At 43.4% G+C, this 20162-nt stretch overlaps 1 protein-coding gene across 6 annotated transcripts in view; it reads left to right on the top strand.

The window, feature by feature from the left end:
• ELMO1 (engulfment and cell motility 1) overlaps window positions 1–20162 on the top strand; it is a 576489-nt gene that overhangs the window by 8663 nt on the left and 547664 nt on the right. For 2 of the 6 annotated variants that reach the window (XM_060107545.1, XM_060107543.1), the window contains exon 2: window positions 18907–19028. The exons of 3 other annotated variants lie outside the window; for them this stretch is intronic. The gene's annotated coding sequence lies outside the window, so the exon portion shown is untranslated. Of the gene's footprint in view, window positions 1–10801; window positions 10832–18906; window positions 19029–20162 lie in introns of those variants that run through there. One more of the 6 variants, XM_060107548.1, reaches the window with a different exon arrangement.

Below are 20162 nucleotides of genomic sequence, written 5' to 3'. Positions count from 1 at the left end.
CTGGGAGCTGGGCATTTGGATTGAGCGGAAAGGAGTGCTAAAGGATTTTAGGCAAGGAAAAGACACAGTTGGAATTCAATAAGAAATCTAAGTCCCAAGGCCACATGGAAGATAGATTAGATGGTACAGCAGGAGGGAGGTGCCAAGGAAAGATGGAAGCTGTAAGCCCTTTCCTTCTAGGCCTACCCGAATAAACACACGATCTTGGTCAAATGAATAAATAAAGCAGTGTGTTTCCTGTGTAAATGCAACTCCATCTTCAAGTCTGAGTAGTGGGCCAATACTCTTCCTTTAAAGAGGCAACTTCCAGAGGGCCAACCCCTCCCCCCTCAAGCTGGATTCAAGCCAAAAGGAAAGGATATTGACGTTGATGAAAAAAAGATTTGCTGACTGAATGGATTTGGGGGAAAAAGGGAAAAGCCTTTGAGGTGTAAAGCTAAATAAATACATACTTGTTGGTTGAGGGTTCAAATTATCTTTTGGACTCTCATGGGTGGTTGACTTGGTGTATGTTAATTACCTTTCTCAGCCTCAGTTTTTTTTTTTTTTTAAGAAGATGTTGGGGGTAGGAGTTTATTAATTTATTTATATTTATTTTTGCTGTGTTGGGTCTTCGTTTCTGTGCGAGGGCTTTCTCTAGTTGTGGCAAGCGGGGGCCACTCTTCATTGCGGTGCGTGGGCCTCTCACTATCGTGGCCTCTCTTGTTGCGGAGCACAGGCTCCAGACGCGCAGGCTCAGTAGCTGTGGCTCATGGGCCTAGTTGCTCCGTGGCATGTGGGATCCTCCCAGACCAGGGCTCGAACCCGTGTCCCCTGCATTAGCAGGCAGATTCTCAACCACTGTGCCACCAGGGAAGCCCTCAGCCTCAGTTTTTACATCTTTCAAATGGGCGTACTATAAGTCTCTACATCTTGGAGTTGCTGAGGTAATTAAATATATTAATAATTGTAAAGTAGGATACCCCAAAAGCATTGGGTTGGACTTGCTATTATTGTTGATGTTATTAGTACTAATTCAGTAGTTTTTAATTCAAGTTTTTTATTCAAATACGTTGCTAAAATCATTTAAAGATGTACATCTATTATTTTATCTTCTTTAAGTAGCTTGGGGAATTCCTTCTAAAATCTTGACTAGACTATTAGGTTGATTTACATATCTTTTCTTCAAGAATACAGCAGAAGTAAACTGCTGAAAAACAGGTCAGGTAAAATTACCATCAATTGTGAATTAAAAGAAGTGACATAACAAATCATGTTAGCAACGTGGGGTCCTCAAATAAAACCTCTTGTAAATGGATCTCTATCCCCCATTCACTGACAGCTAACCTGGGATTTTACTGTTTTATTATTATTTTACTTTGGGTAGAGAGAATGGAGGTTGCTAATTGGGGGTCTTTCCCTTTCCTTGAATCCAGCCTTCTGGGGGCTGTTTGTACTTGTCCAGCGCGGATTGGAGCCCAGTGAGAAACCCCCAGTTTGTGAAGCAGTAGTGGAGGAGCATTTGGCAGGACTTTAATTCGGTTGAACTGGGATTCATATGATTATGTTGTATGTTAAGGAGTTAGCTCAATGGTTCCAATAACGCTTTGTAAGTGTCCCTTTCTGAATCATTTGGAACTTCCTGTGAGTAGGGGACAGTTCAAATGTTCATTGGCAGGTGGGTGGTAGGAAAGTATTAATTTTTCTTCTTTAACCTGAGCCTAGAAATCAGATTAGAAAATATTCTGGAGATGAAAAATAGAAAAATAAAAGTAAGACGTCTGTAATCCTAAGTGCACAGACCCAGTATAGCTCTGTCATCTCAGCATGATTAAGTGTACCAACTTTCTCTTTCAAAAGTGCCCCAGGTTGGACAATTCATTTTATGGCCACCTAAGTAGAAGCCACCTGTTTCCATTTCTACTCATTCTGTCTGGCTATTGCCAGTTTGTTTGAATGCCTTTTCTACTTTCTGTTCCTTCAGGAAGGCAACAACTAGCTGACAGGCTCACCAGCTCATTAAGTAGTGGTTCATGTACCTGCCACTTGGTAATGGCTTTTATGGAGTGGTTGAAAAAAAAAAAACAACCTCAATGCAGACACTAAACTGCCATGAAGTATGGGTATAGGAGAGAAATGTGCCGAATGAAAACTACTTCTCCAAGCTTGTGCTTTGAAAAGTATAGTCCGCGTACCTCCTATTACCATAGTCATGAAAAGTCACTTATCAATCACTATAATCAAATCTTGTTTGGTACCTGACAAATTATATACTCTCTTCAGTGTACAATAAAAATCTCCATCACTTTCTCTTCTCCCAGACAGGGTGATAAGTATGGATTTTTAAGCTGCTAGATTGTCAGTTGTGTGACAATGCCTCTTTACTGTATATCAGGATTAGTGCAGAGCTATAAATAGGATCCAGTGTTAAATAAATGTTTAAAGACCCATAAAAAGATTTTTATAGTGAAATATAGATTTACAGTAAATCACTGGAGAATTATATCCATACCAAAATATATATCAGATTAACAGTGAGTCAAACATATTAATTCACCTTGGACCCATTTTACAGATGAGGAAATTTACTTGTCAGGGAGGCTGGCTGCCCAGATCAATGCAAGGCCCAGGGAAATGGTATAATAGCAGTTGTTATGTTGAATTTCACTCTTCTTTCAAAATCGAGGACTTTTCTGCAGCGTACCGAATGCTACGCTCTTTTGCTTCCAAGTCTCCGTCCATTTGTCCAATTCATTTTTGCCTCAGTTGAACCCATTACATTGGAATATTGTGTTTAGCTGGGAACAATTTGCTGTGAGAGCTTTGCTTCAGGAACATGTAAAAGAGCACAGTCAGGGCAACAAACCATTCATTACCTGAGCCAAGGCCTACTGCCAGCAAGATGGCAGAGAAAAGAGGGCAGTAATGGTTGATTCGTTTATATCCCCGTGAAATATCATTCCACCATAGTAGAGATTGTGTTGTAATTATGGCCAACTTATTGAGGGCCATTCGAAATCATTCAGATATGCTGCTAACAATTCTAGCATTTGAAAATGCAGTGAAACAGTCTGAGAATTGGCACCCGAGAATGATAAGACGCACGAAGGTGTCCACAAATATAAGAAGTAAGTCATCATGGAAACCAGGTCTCTTTTCATTTCAACGTATGTCTTTCAGACAATGAATAGGCTTTAGGGTAATTTTTCATAACTAGATCAATGCAAGGCCCAGAGAAATGGCATAATAGCAGTTATAATGTTGAACTTCACTCTCCTTTCAAAATCCAGGAATTGCATTAGGAAGAGTTGGGCTCATCCTTTTGAAGTGGTAAATGCAAAAGAAGGTATCTAGTATCATATGCAGGGGAAGGGAAACTGCCATAGGACTTAGTCTTCAGGGTGCTGGAGAGACCCTGGAGCTTTTAACTTTTAGGAGAGGGATCCGAGTGTATTTTAAATTCCTGGTGGCTATTGTGGGTCGGCGTTTGCCTCCAGTGTTTGCTTTTTAGATACTCTTTAATTCCTTTGTTCATTCACAAATATTTAATGAGCACCAGCTATGTTCCATGGGTGTGCTAGGTGATACATAAACAATGGTGGGTTTCCTTCCTAGGGAAGAAAACAAAATAGTCCTTTAGCTGATGTCATGGGCTACTTAGACGCCGGTGGAGGAAATGTGCATTACTCAAAGGATCGCACAAATAAATGTGACATTTAAACTGTGCCAGGGACTGTGGGGGAAAGGGCTGATGCTGGGAGAGCCTACAGCAGGGGGATTTATATAGTCAGGGAGATCTGGGAAGAGGAAGAACGGATTTTACTGGGGAAAGAAGAGTCCCTGCGGGTGGCTAGTGTGTGTGAAGTTCATGTGAAGGGCGGACTTGGATGTTGAAGGAACTGAAGACCAGAACGCTGGGCAGGGGACACTCCAGGCCTGGATTAGGCTGAGGAGGTGGGCTCGTTGGGACCACGGCTCTGGGCCTTTACCAAAAGAGCAATGAGAAATCACTGAAGTGTTTATCCAGGGGAGTGATGTGACCACATTTATGTTTTGCAAAGATCTTTCTGACTTCAGTGTGTAACTTTTACATCATTTAAAACCGGTCACAGTGTGACTGCACCATTACTACTTTTAGAATCTTAACAATTTCTAAAAGAATCAATTGAGCCACTGATGTCTCCTTCAAATTTTAAAGAGCAGTTTAACTGAGTGATTTAGCATGGGTATTGCAACCACTTAAGAATGATATAGTACCGAGATCTGTGGTTCACAGACTTCAAAATGCCTAAGAATTGCTGGGGACCCAGAAATTGCATTTTAACAAGTCCGTCAGGTGATTCTAATGCAAGTGGTCCTGATTCCACTTTGAGGAGCCTGGTCCTAGAAAGTGCTAAGGAGTGAAAGAAGAATTATAAACCTCAAGGTAGAACATTATCAGGCAGCCAGTAACGGATGGATCCTCTTTATTGCCTGGGTTTTAACTTGGACCTCTTCTCCCCACACTGGCAGGATTTTCTTGCAGTGCACCTGAAATGGATTCTAAATCCTTTGAGTTTCTTCTAATTTATTTCCTAATCCTTTCATATGCAGCTGTTTTCTCAGACCTGTGGCTTACTACTTCTATGTCTCTGATATTTTAGATTTCATTTTGTAGCCATTTCATAGGAATCTTCTTATGTAAGCGCTGAAGAAAGCCACGAGGCAGGGAGGTAGTGGGGAAGGCTGACCCGACGAGGAGGGTGGTAAGAAGCCCCTCCATGGATTTTGCTTACTTCGCCATCTGAAGCAGGAGACTGAGCACATTGTACAAGGGAGAGACCAGACCATAGTTGCCACAATGTGGAATTGTTTCCAGGGACGTAAAGGGCCAGGGATACAGGAGGATTACTTTGGTGGGGGAGGGCGTCTCCTTTAAAGCTATTCTCTAGTGCCCTCTTAAAATTCTGCTCAGAAACTGATCATGAGGAAGAGAGTGGGCTCACGGCTGTTCCCCAGGGAGTATAAGAGCCCAGAATTCCTTTTCAAGTGAAATTAGGTTGAAATGAACATTAAGAGTAAACTTAGGACAGAAAAGTCACAGAAAAGGCATCAGGCAATTGGTGGTGAGAAGAGAGAATGAAGTGCCTTGAACCCACATCTCCCCCTGGTCAACGTGACACATCTCAGTAGTCACCTCCTCAGGGAGCCTTCCTTGATTTCCTAGTATCCCCTCCTGGGACACGCGGAGTGCTTCCCTGTGCTGGCATTTATGGTGCCTCTTGTGCCTCTTTACGCTCTGCTTCCTGTCTTTGTTCCTGAGTAGACTGGAGGTCCTGAGGGCAGATATTCCCGGTGCTGAGGCCACAACAGGTGCTCAGTCAGTGCTTGCGGGGAGAAGCACTCGGGTACGTGTATGTGAGCACTGCGTCCTTTTGGAAGAGCCCTTTAAAATGGCTTCTTTGCCCCGAGTCAGGGCTGCAGGGCCACGTGGCTCGGGGATGGCTGACGTGTAACTCTCATTGCACTCAGTTTTGCTGAAGACCAGTCCTGCCTGAGGTCACTGTGATGGAGGCGGGGGCCAGACCAGATGTCAGATGTGGAGGACAAACGGCCGCTGGCCTTGCAGTGCCTTAATCCTGTGGTGGCAGTGGTTACTGCTTTACTGTCATTCCACTGGACCCTGCGTGTAATGAACGCTCCAGAGGAGGACCCCAATGTTGTCATCACATTCTGTCTGCAGAAGTATTTATACCTCGTGTGTCTGCTTGTAATTCTCTCCTAGTCACCAAAAAATCCTATGGGGCAGAGATATTAGAAGAGCATAAGCTGGAAGAATGTAGAAAACATTTCTTGGCTTCAACCCTGAAACTTCTACCCCCTCTGTGCCTTCATCCACAGTTCAGCCAGTGTTGAATCTGGAGAATATGTTTCTCTCTTCCTTCCTCCCAGGGCCTGTGGGCGACCAGGCATTCATGACACAAACTGGGGCTGGGATCCTTACCACATACGTGGTTACCTACATTTTATTTATTATATTCTGAGAGCACTGTGACCTTTATAATTTATGTTTCTAGGCTAAAATTGCACATTATTTTTCTAGCAGCTATCAAAGGTTTCAGCTAGCAATTGAAACTTGATAGGTGTCGTGGCTCATCGCTGGAACCATTTATCCTGATGTTCAAGTGCTGAGCTGAGCCCATTACTTTTAAGCCAAACAGCACACACACAGTAAACCCTAAACTTAGTGTTCTGAGTTCACTCTGGAAGTAGAGCATATTTGGGCCTTTGGAGCCACATTCTCAGACCTTCCACAGCCCTTTTCTCCTTCAATTAAATAACCAAACGACTCCTTGCTTCCCCAGTGTGGGGATCATGCCAGTTGCTGAGTATGTCTATTCCAATTATGTATTCTGGAGCTGGGGAAGTAACCGCAGGATGGGTTTGGGGACCCACTGCAAGATGGATCTGAGCTGAAACCCCATTGATCACTTGAATTCCATAAGCACCTTCTCGGACTGGTGGGCCACCAGGGACATTTTGGGTCTCCTGGAATTAGTGTCAGTTCAGAGGCTGTGACCAGTAATCCTCCAAAGGTTTGGTTATTTCCTATTCCCCATTGCACAGTCTCCTCAGTAAAAGGCTGCCAGTTCCTTTGGGGGAAGACTGGGAGAAAGATGAACAGTATATATTTTTGGCAACGTACCAGGGTCCTTCCTCAAGGGGGCCCAGCCTCCCCTTCATTTAAGGGATTTTGGGTCTATAAAGTGGTTCAAGTTGGGGAATTGATGGAGGGGCCACGACTCTGTTTTTATGGTTCAGGTTAGACTTTCATTCACTTGACCTAGAACTTTCCGGTTTCTACAGATCCAGTAAGAATGTAGTAGGCTTCCTATATATTTCACTTGTAGAAACACCATGGTTAACTAGCTAACACCATAGGTCTGTGTGAATCCCGCTGTTCTGATTGCTGCTTTGACTCTGCTGTCTATATGGGAACCACGCCACACTAGAAGGTACTTAAATAGAACCCTTGACTGGCTGGAGGCCTGACGCCCTCGCTCCCTTAGACACTTTGCTGAGCTGCCTTGGGGGAGTGACAGAGGCAGGATCTCCACAGCTAAACAGATGGAGTTTGAAATTACTCATTCTCTACTTGCTGTGGGCAAATTCATTAAGCTCTCATAGCTTCCATTTCCTCTTGTATAAATGGAAATGGTGTCCATGTAATGCCATGATAAAATGAAACACGTTGCCAAGGAACAGAGTTCCTTGGCTCCAGCGGGTGTGCAATAGATGTGAAAGGATATATACGTTTTGAACCTCTCCTCCAAAATTGTGCGTTCAAGACCAACAGTTGGTTAGAAGGGATGGAATTAGGAATCACAAGGTACACCATTCCTGTATCTTTCCACACCCTTCAGTTTCGCTGACTCTGAAACACGTGCTCGATTTTAACTTTCGTAGGAAAAAAATGCCATTTCATTAGAATAGGTTATGTCTACAAGAAAATTTCATGATGTTTTCTGTTCTTTGCATTATGACTTTTTAAAGTTCACTGTGGGACTTCCCTGGTGGCACAATGGTTAAGAATCCGCCTGCCAGTGCAGGGGACACAGGTTTGAGCCCTGGTACGGGAAGATCCCACATGCCACAGAGCAACTAAGCCCATGTGCCACAACTACTGAGCCTGTGCTCTAGAGCCCATGAGCTGTAACTACTGAGCCCGCGTGCCACAACTACTGAAGCCCGCGTGCCTAGACCCCATGCTCCACAGCAAGAGAAGCCACCGCAATGAGAAGCCCGAGCACTGCTATGAAGAGTAGCCCCTCCTCACCGCAACTAGAGAGAGCCCGCGCGCAGCAACGAAGACCCAGCGCAGCAAAAAATAAATAATTAATTAAAAAAAAAAAAAAAAAAGTTCACTGTGTTTTCCACTACCAGAGTTGATTCCTGCGTCTTATTTTTCTCTCTTTAGAGAAAATAAGGTCCCTAGGACAGGTGACCTTCTCAGTACTTCCCTGATGCTGGTGCAGAGTCCTGTTTGTGGACCCCATTTGTGGACTTCATTCACTGACTCATTCTTTAGACACTCGATGCCAGGGAAGTGGTGATACACAGGGACTGACTTTCCTCCCTTTAGGGGGCAGGAGGCAGTCATGGACACACCAGTAACGCAGTGTGGCTGATACTCTCATGCAGGCACCAACCACTGTCGCTATTGGTCAACGTCCTGCTTCATGGGAGATGTTGTACCTCATGAGCTCTGCAGGCTCTGGTGGTCTAGGCATGGAATTCAGGGTCAAGTGGCCAGAGTCTTGGTCCCGGGGTTGAACTGACCATAATCTGTGCCTACCTTGATGGCCTCAGTTTTCTTAGCTGTATAATATGGAGGAAGGGGGCTAGATGTAATCAGTGGTTCCCAACCAGAAATCTCTGGATCAGTCAACTGCTTCAGAATCATCTCAGTGGTTACAAAGGATTAGAATCTGGGCCCTCAACACCAGAAATTCTGATTCTGGGTGAGTTCTGGAATCCGTATTTATACAAAGACTTCCTGCCCTAGCCAGTTGTGCGATGAAGCCCCTTTGGGGAATCCCTGGATGACTTCTAGGTGCCTCTTCCCTATGGTTCCGCTCTTCATCCTTTACAACCTGTTGCCCTCTTAAATGTCTCCTGCAGAAAGCCTGCTGACCTCTGACTGATTGGTCTCCATAGAGAATTAATTCATGCATCTGTGCAAAAAAAGAGAAAGACCAACCTCATCCATTTGTGCTTGTTTACTTTTCTGTCTCTTCTGTTGGCCTGGGGGCTCCTGAATATAATGAGGGCACCATATTTGTCTTTACATCCTCTGTGTCCTGCCCATTGCCTGGCATGTGGAATGTACCCAAAGGGGCATTTTAAAGACAGCAAGATGGGAGAGTATGAAACTGAAGATCAGCCCTTCTCTCTGCCTGTTAGCACATCTGGGAAAGGTTTAAGACACGTTTCAAACAAATCGCTCCAACAGGTTTGCCATTGCCCATTGAGTTGGTTAATCTATGCTGGCCCCTTCCTTTCAAATATCTGACTGTTACAGAGGTAACTGTATTCCATCCTGTAGCCTTGAGACCCCCAGGATGGACGTGGAATCACTGAGAGAAGTGGGAGGAGGAAGACAAGTTGGACATTAACAGTTTAAACTCAGGGGTTTTGCAAATACAAGTGCTTCCAATATATGACTTGGCATTCCCTCTGTATGCCTCCTCCCTTCCCCAATTGAAAAAGACAACCGACACTATGTGTGCCCAAATCATCCTCTGGACGGAACAGAGTCACACTGAGAAAAGGAAAGTTGATTTCCTGGTTGCCCTCCCACTCACAGAGTTCTGGGTGGCTCCATCCCACACTATTTGCATCACTGAGCTACACACACTGCCAAGACTGCGTCTTAAATTTAAACACATTCTCAGGAGGATAAAGAAAGCCCGAGGGAAGAAGGTAACACTTCGCCATAGAGGTGCATAAGCACTGTACATTGTATGTTTTACTTCTGCTTTTGGGTTAAGGACAGAACATTAATTAAAAAGTAAAAAGCTCATCTTCTGAGCAGCAATTAATTTGTGCATTGCTGTACTTTCATCTGTTGAGTCTTTGAATTTTTGAAAACATAAAGACTGAAAAATATTTCCTAGGGGTCTCTCCAGTGTGCCTTCTCACTTAATTGTTTTGATCTTCAGGCTACGTGTTGACTTGAGAAAGACCCAGTGTTAAAGAAAGAAATGTCATCGTAAAGTTCTGGTTCCTGATTGCCGTCCGTGTGACACAGATGTGACAGGGCTCTAAGCGTGTACTCTGCTGTTCACTGGTTCTGCCCCACCCCCGTCCGGAGTCGAATGCTCCCATTTAATCAAGGCTGTTAAGAAGCAACATAACTGGATTCATTAGCCTGAGTTCTGAAAGCTCCTCTGAAGAGTTATTTTTGTATTAATCCAATTTTAATATTTGGGGACAGGCCGAACCACTTTCCAGGTGCCAGAAGTGATCATTCAGTTTTCTTATTAAATACTATTTTAGATTCAAAACGATTACTATTTTTTTTGTGGACTGCTTTGTGCCTTTGACCCAGTTCTCTTTTCCCTGGGATGTGTGTCCTCTGAGAGGATGAGGTTCATGATATTAGTAATACCTGGAATATTAATCCCTTTCAGGTGAAATCACTGCCCCACCCTCCTCCAACGCACACACAAACACACACACACACACCCTCCCTTCCCAAACATGCATCTTTCATGTTGCTGAACTGCCTTTGGAGTATGTATGGGGAAAACTGATTTTTCTCCTCTTTTCAGAATGAGAAAGAATATACAGAGGCCTTGTGAGACAGACCTGGAGTAACCAAGGTCTCTGAACTGGCAAACCTGGGCACTGTTGTCGTTATTGTTCCTTTTAAGCAGGACTTTCGTGCTCCTGGATGATGTGCCAGGAAGGAGGACCACAGGCCTTGCAAGAATGAGTGAGCGTGCCATTCACAGAAGTAGGGAAGCTGTCAGCAGCCATTTCCTCTAACTATAATTTGCTACAGCCTGGAAATGAATAAGCGACAGCTATTAAAAGGGCTTTAGAATGATTGCAGTTAAAAGTAAAGATATTATAGCAAAGATATTATAGACTACCACTTATACTTGTTTCTACTCATGGAAGGGCTGGACATTGGGGCCCATAAAATGTTTACAGAATAGTATCCTTTTCTATTGATGACAGTGTACAATACTCTTTATGTCTTTTTCCATTTCATAGTGGCTTTGGTTTTGCCGATGTCTGAAGGAGGGTGACATTACATTGGAGGGAGCTGTGACACATTTTCAGCATTGGTTGCTGCCAACCTGGGGTGAGGTGACTGGGGGTTATTTCATCTGAGTGTTAGAGTTCTTCAACTTGTGCTTTTTCTGGGGGTGGGATGAGGGTAGAGCAGGTGCTCTTGTTCTTGGCTGGGTGTCCTTATGCCTGTTATATGCTTTTTGTGATTTTCAGTTGTGGAATTCAAAAAAGTCTTAGCCCGAAACATATCTTAAAAATGTCTCCCCACCTCTCAGCTAATGTAGCACATCCTAGAGATGCCATTTTTTTTCTTGTGAATTGAACTAGAGGATCGTTGTCCATTTTGGCAAACCATTTTGTTCCAAATAAGTACACACGTTAATTTGCTTGACAGAGGAAAAGAGTACCTGTATCTGAACTTGGGAGAGAATTCTGAAGGTCATTCTTGCTTTGGAAAGTCCCAGGCAACTCCATGCCCTTTGTCATCTCTGATTTCCAGCTGTTAAATGATTTGAATCTAGTTTCTAAAAAGGATCCCTTCGATGGTCTGAACCATGATGCTTCCTTGCTGGGGCTGGGTGGTTGTTGGCATTTGTAAAGCTTTGTTTGTGATTTTTCAGGAGAGATGATATCTCATCTTTTACTGAAAGGATCTTGGAGATCCTGAGTTACTGCTTCCCAGTGTGTGGTGTTGAAGATGATTCAGGTATTAATGCTGGCTTTTGAAAGGTATTTAAATAATTGTTCATTCATTTTAATGCATATTGGAAAAAGGTAACAAGCGCATCAAATATATGATTTCACAGATTTTCATGCGTAGGGTGAGACTAAGGTGAAATAATTTTAAGAGAAATATTAAGTAAAATAGGGCTGGAAAATAGTCTTTGAAGAGCTAGAGTTTGGAATATGCTGATATAATCCAAAGTCTGCCTTTTGCCAGTGATGAGGCTAGATAGGGACCAACATGCCAAAGTCTGCTTAGTGGTGACTTTGGGACAGAAATCCAAACAGTGTGTTACACTAGTGAATAATAACAAGGACAGCTAACCTTTACTGAGTGTTTACTGTGTGTGATGCAAAGTGATTTATACACATTATCTCACTTAATTCTCACTACAGTCCTTTGAGTTAACTACTATTGATATTCTTATTTTATAGATAAGAAAGCTGAAAGTTTAGAGAGGGTGAATAGCTTGCCCAAGGTCATAGAGCCAGAAAGAGGCAGAACCAAAGAGAAAGATGGACTGCATGTCAGGTGATCTTAGGTCAATGAGAATAGTTAACATCAAAGAAGACCTTGAAGAAGGGATCCTTTTGTTAGGAGATTTGAAGACCTGCAGAGCAAATATTTGTTGAGAGCTTAAAAGTGTGCTGAACTGCTAGGCACCAGGCACCAACTGAGACTTGCCTGGAAACCCTTGTGAATTAAGGGGTTTGTAGCCTTGTTGGAGTGGGTGACTTTCGTAAGACTTTCTTGGGGAGATTCTCTATGAATTAGCATGTTACATGCTGAGAAGCCTGCAGTCAGGGATCTGTTTTCTTCTGTAACATGTTGGTTTTCAAACTCAGTTAACCACAGTTTCCCTCTTTCTCCAAATAAAACCTATCACATTTTGCAGAACCAATATTCTGTGGAGCACTCATTTGTGATCTCACCTAATCCTTTTAACTCATTGTACACGTGAGAAATCTGAGGCCCATGACTTGGCCAAAGTCAAAACTAGTTGTTGGCAGAGTTTGTGTCATTAGTTTATTCATTCAATGGATATACATCTAGTGTATGTAACTATAATTGCTATCAATTTTGGTGTGTATTACTCTTCGGTACATTAAAAACAAAATGTTCCAGAGGTCCCTAGATTGAAGTGAGTCTACTGGTCATCCTTGCTAAAAAGCCAATTCTGAAACCATTGACCTTAGACAGTCCTTAGAAGACATTATTTATGAAAGCAGTCATGTTGGAAAATCATCTCTATAGGTTTCTCAGCATTGCTAAATTGTTTCATTGGCTAGAATTTTCATATCACATCTGTTTGTTGATTCCTGGGCTTTTGGCCATGTTGCTACAGTGCCAGAATCTCTAAGGCTCTACCCAAATTGCTAATATGGACAGATTCCTGAGTAGGATATAGTTTGTTTAGTTACAATAGAGATGGGACACAGAATCTTATCAGATGGCTAGTCTTTCATAGCTTCTGTTTGGAGGAACTACCTGTGGGTACTGGGCGATGTGTCCATCTGGTGATTTTCTGAACTATATAGCACACTGTGGCCTTGTAAATCTCTGCTCATGAATACTGAAGAGGACTCATGGAAGGATGCATAGCTTCTGTTGCATCATACATTTCAAGCATACAAAAATTGGCTGATGTTGGTACAGTATGAGGGGTCTATGAGTCCACTGGGCTAGAGGTTCTGAGCTGCCCAGGTGGAAGATAAAGAAGGTCAACAAACAAATGGCTTTTCCACTTGCATATCTCCTTTTCTAAGGGATTTGTGACTGAGGAAGATCATTTTGCTATGGAGGAAATGATGATCTGGTGCTCATGGCTCTTTACAGTTTGCTTTGTTGTCCTGGGAAAGGGGGAAGTGCCATGCTGGACCTTGCTCTGCATTCCACAGGGGACTCCCTGCTTCTGAGGGGCCCTCACCCATCAGATCCACCCACATAGCCCTCAGGAAGCAATACTTCATCTCAAGCAGAGCATTTAATTTAGGAGAAGGGTATCCTGAATTTTAGATAGGGGTATTTTAATGGTTAGAAATGCAACCTCTCTGGTAGAGGGCACTTATGATTTAAAAGAAGAGAAACGGAAATGAATATGACACTGTCTGTCAAACTCATTTCTAGGTTTCTCATGGGAAATCTAGGTTTCCCCAAGAGGGTATTTCCCTGAGAAGGAATTGTTTATTTCATTCTACCTGGCTTTATGGATCACAGCATAATCAGACAGTTATTTCTGGGCAAAAAAGGCCAAAAAAATACTTATATAAAGAGGTTAAGGGCTTCCCTGGTGGCGCAGTGGTTGAGAGTCCGCCTGCCAATGCAGGGGACACGGGTTCGCGCCCCGGTCTGGGAAGATCCCACATGCCGCGGAGCGGCTGGGCCCGTGAGCCATGGCTGCTGAGCCTGCGCGTCCGGAGCCTGTGCTTCGCAACGGGAGAGGCCACAACAATGAGAGGCCCACATACCGCAAAAAAAAAAAAAAAAGGTTAAGAATTGAGATAGGTGTTTTAGAAGTAATATAAAATGGGAAGCTGCAAGTTTTATTTAGCCTTAGAAGTGAAAGCAAAGCTGTAAGAGGTTAGGTAAAGAGACACAGGCTTAATCGTATCTGTAGGAGTTTACTGTAGGCGATGAGAGGAACGCCTGACTACATAGAGAAATGACTTGAAGGGAAATGGTGGACTTTTTTCCCTTTCATATTTTTAGGAAATAAGCTGTAATGTGGAAGACATTGGTACAGGTCAAAGAGCATGATACCTGGAGCTTGAAAGAGCCAGGCCTGAATCCCACATTCTCCATTTATTAGATATGGGAATTTAAGCAAGTTATGTGATATTTTTGAATCTCAATTTCTTCAGCTGTAAAATGTAGATAATAATACAGACCTCTAGAGGATGCTATGCAGTGCTTAACAGGCCTGACACATGAGGAGTGCCCAATAAATTGTAGCTTTTATTAGGAACTATAAATAGGAAAGTATCTAAGTGGTGCCCACCACACCTGGAAAGGAGCTCTGAAATGCCCTCCGGAGATGCTGTAGACCCTGTGACTTAACTTAGTGTGGCATCATGCTTGTCCAATTTTGTTTGTTTCTAAAGAAATCATATAGTGCACCATTACTGGAACACATTTTAGAGTTTTTACACTCAGTTAACTAATTCTAAAACCCTTTACCTAAATAGGAAGGCAGGTGTTGTCTGCTTCATCTGTTTATTTGTACACCTGTTTAAGCATTTAAAAACCCATCAAAACATTTAAAGTCATGAAAGCTAATTGCTTCATGACTAAACAAAATTCCCTAAAAGTGTATGTTCCTGCCAACAGTTGAATCCTCTAAAAGAGGCAGGAAAACCACATGAGCTTCTCTCTACTAATGCTGTTGATGTGTTGGGACTTGTACCAGGTCCCTTAGGCCAAAAGGAAGCACAGATTTGGGGGGAAAAAGTCTGATGAGTTAAGCCAATAACATCCAACCTCTTGGCCAGAGAGATGTAAATTGTTTCTCTAAACTCACAGAAATGAGACTTTCGGGGTTGGAAAAGACTTTGATAAGTAATGCAAACTCCTCTTTTTATTGAATTTATTTCTCTGGATGCTATATATGTAATTGGTAATCAATAAATATTATTTGCTTGCCTGTGAAATTGTTTCAAGTTGGGATAAGGATGAATCTGTTGTGTTGAAATAGAGGAAAGCTAATTTTCTTATGCTGGGACTGGCTGTAATCTTATTAGCCAGATGGTCTAACCATTAGAGCTAACCAGCCAGACTAGGCCACAAATATCTCAGTTGCACAATGCAATTGGATTTGTGAGCTGCAATCTTTTTTTTTTTTTGGACATTTTTATTTTATTCTTTATTTTTTATTTTTTAACTTAATTTAATTTATTTTTATTTGTGGCTGTGTTGTGTCTTCATTGTTGCGTGCAGGCTTTCTCCAGTTGTGGCGAGCGGGGGCTACTCTTGGTTGCGGAGCACGGGCTTCTCATTGCGGTGGCTTCTCTTGTTGTGGAGCACGGGCTCTAGGAGTGTGGGCTTCAGTAGTTGTGGCACGTGGGCTCAGTAGTTGTGGCTCTCAGGCTCTAGAGCGCAGGTGCAGTAGTTGTGGCGCACGGGTTTAGTTGCTCCGCGGCATGTGGGATCTTCCCGGACCAGGGCTCGAACCCGTGTCCCCTGCATTGGCAGGCGGATTCTTAACCACTGCGCCACCAGGGAAGCCCCTGCGAGCTGCAGTCTTTAAGGGTTATCATTTGTATGGGGACAGAGGCACCTCTTGTCTGCATTTTGGGAGCATAGGTTGGCTCCCAGGTCTCACTCAGGTCAGCAGCACCTCTGCCCATCCTTACTGGCTCCAACTCCTTGCGGTTAAATCCCAGTGCATTTGTAAGCCCCAAGTGCAGGGGCCAATTTTGGCCAATGCAAGTGGTTAACCCTTCTGGCAGGCCCTTTCCTCCTGCTGTTTATGAGGCGTGGCTCTTTCATCTTTGCCTGTTGGAAGAGCATTCAGAAAAATCAATTGCAGCTCCCAATTTTGAAAAAGCCTTTAATTTTCCATCTTTTCCTTTTGCAGCTTCATCCACTTGCTGAATATTCAACCCCAAAGAAGCTGGGGTTGAAATGAGATGATAGATTCAGAACGGCCTGCAGTTTAGAGGATGTGATTATAGTAGAGGGTTTCCAGCCTTGAGTTTGCTTAGCTTTGAAATCTGGAGGACTGTCCTCACAGGGAAAGATTCCTGGCTTCTGGGGAAACAGCACTGTGGCCCAAATGAACTGTGATATTTATCTTGATAAGGTGCTTGAGGAGGTTGCTGGATGTAGAAGAGAGTAGGTTTCTGAAGAGTACAAGCAATCTTGATCCCTCTTGGCTGGTAATCGCAAAATGTACGTGCCCTAAGAAATCAGAAAATATGTGGTGGGTACGGTAGAAAGAGTCAAGTTGGCTAAAATAAGGAAATAGGGGGAGAAAGCTATTTAGAGAGAATTTGGCATATATTTGGTATTTGTGTCTGTTTTTCTCTTGAAATGGGCTCATGTGTTGGCAAGGAGCTTCTAGCTGTTGCCAGAGATACGAACATCTGTGCTCCTTTGCAGAAAACTCAGGACTCTAAAGTGTTTGGGGGAAACTAAGTAACTGCCACTTACTGTCTCCTCCTTAAGAGCTGAGTCTCTACTGCTCAGAGTGTGTTTTTAAAAGGAAGACGTGGCTTATGGCTTTCGGCTTTACTTTTGCCTACCACGTGGCAGAGGAGTTCCCAGAGATGAAATCTAAGGCTGTCAGATGTAAGTGTGCATACTTGAGGCAAATCAGTTTTACGTGCTTTGTTAGAAATAAGAAGGAAAGATGCCAAGTTAGCGAGATCATGGTGACACAGGTATGCAAGGAGAGCCATCAAGGTGTGAAGCCTTTGCTTTAGTCCCCGTAGCTAATGCTGAATGCCGTTACAATGACCCCCAAATATCAATGGCAACACAATAAGAATGTAATTTTTGATCACTTTAAAGTCCAATGGGGTCACCCTAGGCATCAGTATCTACCCAATACACTACCCATAGTCTGCCTTCCTTTAGCCAGAACTCAATCACAGGCGTGGCCGAATGCAGAGGAAACCGGGAAATGTACTTATGCCATGTGCTTGTGGGCAATGCAATTGGTGTACGTAACTTGTAGTATCATCTCTGCCGCAGCCCTAAATGTTCTTCCTAGACAGTTGTGGATTCGGGTTTTGTGGGGTCTGAAGCTTATGCAAGTCTGGGGCTTATGTTAGAAAATTACACAGAATTAGATACACAAGTGAATATTTATTTAGAAGGAGGATGGGAAGGACTCAATCAAGTGAGAGGCCCTGAAGATTAAGGTTGCTTAGCGCCACGGTAAATGTCTCTCTGTTCTTAGATGTCTGCATATAAAATGTGTTTTTCCCCAACTTGCTCGGTGCCCCCATGGAGCACTTAGTGCTAGTGAGGGTGTCCCAGGCTAGCTACCTCCCATTGCCCTTCAGAGTGAAAACTGCTTCAGCCTTTCTGGGAAGCCAGTAGGCTGGCTATCCGCGCTGAGAGCCTGTGACACGTCTCCAGCTGTAAGTCAGTGGTCTTGCCTTTGCATGCCTGTGAGAGGCTGAGGGCATGGGTGTAGATACAGATTCAGGCTGTTCAGAACCCAGCCACCATTTACTCCACGTTCTTTAGCTTTTCCAAACTAAAAATTCTGCCCTCCCCCCACCCCCCTGCCAAATTTATACAGTTGGCATAGCAAAGCACATAACTCGGTGCTGGTATCAAGATTAGCTGGGATAATGCACTGAAAGTGCTTAACTTAGTGCCTAGAAGTTAACAAGAACTTCATCCATGTTGTCTGTTTTTTACTATCATCACACTAGGCACAGATTTATGTTTGAAGATGCTCAATCTGCATTAGCCATATGTAAGAAAATGAAAGCTTTCTAATTGGCCAATGACAGGTAAATGCTTGAATTGTGTCTCCATGCAAAGGACTATTACAGTAACTAGAAATGATGATACAATGTTTCGTTCAAGGAAAAATGCATATCATATAATAAGTGAAAACAGAATGATATGCAACAGTATGATCTGAATTATGTAAATCATGAGTAAATTAAAAAAACACTGAAATTAGGAAAACCTTAGCATTGCTCATCTCTGGGTGATAGACAAATGACCAAACTTTATTCTCATCTTTATAGTTTCTGCATCTGGCAAATAGTATTTATTTATTTAAATAATGATACTGCTGATCCTGCCTTATAAATCCGATATTGCAGCCTTAAATTTGCCTAATATTATATTTTATTGTTTCCAAAGTGCGATCACATCACATTTAATCTCCACAACAATTCTGACAGGACAACAAAGGGAAAACATGCTTTTAATGGAAAACAGATCAAACAAAACAAACCCACCCAACCACTAAAAACTTTGAATTGGTTGAAATTTCCAGACATCATCGTCACAGAAGTCTCCATCTCCTGCCTCATGTTCCCCTAATTAATTCTGCTGTTCGCCAAGCACTGTAACAAAGGAAAAAAAACTACTCCCTTCTAGATTAATATAGTTTTCTATTTAGATTTGTAATTACAAGTATTTTAACAGTGTTGGTTTGGATTATTTCTTTATAGAAGTTTTAGAATGGAGCTTGGAACCTTAGCCTTGTTCTACCAGAAAAACGCTTTCTGCATTTTATGGAGGTGAAAAGTCCACTTTGGGTCAGAGCCTGCCTGCTTTCTGCTCTGTGCTCCCCACCCTCCCCTCCCCTGCAGGCCCAGCTCTTGAAGATGGGGGGTGGGATTGCTGAAGGAATCTCTAGGACCGGGGGGCCAATACCTCCTGATCAGATCACTCTGCATGCTCTTCTCCCCTGGCTGACTAGTGTTCTATACCTGGCTTCTGCTTTGTTCCAGGTGCCAGAATCCTTGCTAGAAGAACCCACTGAGAGCTGGGCCCTGGGCTCATACCAGTCCCTCCTTCCTTCCTGCCTGGTACTCCACTGCAGAAGCTGAAGTTTGCCTCCTGCCCTAGCCAGGTGACTGACACCACCTTATAAGTCTGATTCTGGCTACCTGCCTGTACCTGGGAATACTGTGTGTTCTCTGATTGGCCCTCTCCACATTGGGCCTTGCCTGATGTTTCTTATTCCCGATCTGACCTGCAGAATGCTGACCCAGTTACTTGAGCTGACTCTAAGGCATCCTTGCCTTGATATTCAGCACGTACAGAGTTCCACTGGGGCAGTTCACTCCCTTACAGCTACCTCAGCTGCCTTTCTCCTTGCTGTCGGCCTTGCTCACTCCTGGGGCCTGGGCAGATCCAGGTTCTGGAATCTCCCACGGGTCTTACCTCATTGCGGTGATCTGGGCCAGGTCACCAGATACTGTGCTTTGAAAAGACAATCTGTTTTTAAGTTGCTAACTGCTTGGAGGACAGCAGAACTGCAGGCTGCTGGAGGGGCTGGAAGTTAGGGAGCAGGGTAGGATACTCTTATTTCAATTTTGATTAAAAATACTCTTCAAGACAGTTCAAACTATGTTGCACTTTCTACTTGTAACAGTCTCAAGTCTGGGAAAGTATCGTGGAGTGGCAGTTTTCATTTCTCTTCTTTAACAGACAGGTCAGGTTAAGTGGAAGTGTGGGCAGGGAAAAGAGTAGTCGGTGAGAGCCTGGACTGCTGGGTTTGATTCCTAGGGCTGCCCTAACAAATTGCAACTGGGTGACTTAAAACAGCAGAAATTTGTTCTCTCACAGTTCTGGATGCTAAGAGCACAAAATCAAGGTGTCAGTGGGATCTTGCTCCCTGGGAAGTCTCTAGGGGAGGATCCTTCCTTGGCTTTTCCAGCTTCTAGTAGCTCCAGGCATTCCTTGGCTTGTGCAGCATAGCTCCCATCTCTACCTCTATCTCCCTGTGGCCATCTTCTTTTCATGTGTGTCTGTCTCTCATGATGTTTTCCTCTTCTTGAAAGGATGCTAGTCATATTGGATTAGAGTTCACCCTAATGACCTCATCTTAACTTGATTATATCTGCAAAGACCCTATTTCCAAGTCAGGTCACATTCATGGATACTGAGGGTTAGGACTTCAATATAGCTTTTGGGAAGACACAATTCAACCCATAACTGCTGCCTGTGGTCCAGTTCTGGGTGCCTGCTTCGTTGGTGTGGC

Source organism: Mesoplodon densirostris, chromosome 9, assembly GCF_025265405.1.
Source record: "Mesoplodon densirostris isolate mMesDen1 chromosome 9, mMesDen1 primary haplotype, whole genome shotgun sequence".
Classification (NCBI taxonomy): domain Eukaryota; kingdom Metazoa; phylum Chordata; class Mammalia; order Artiodactyla; family Ziphiidae; genus Mesoplodon; species Mesoplodon densirostris.
This window is presented reverse-complemented; position numbering and strand designations above follow the sequence as displayed.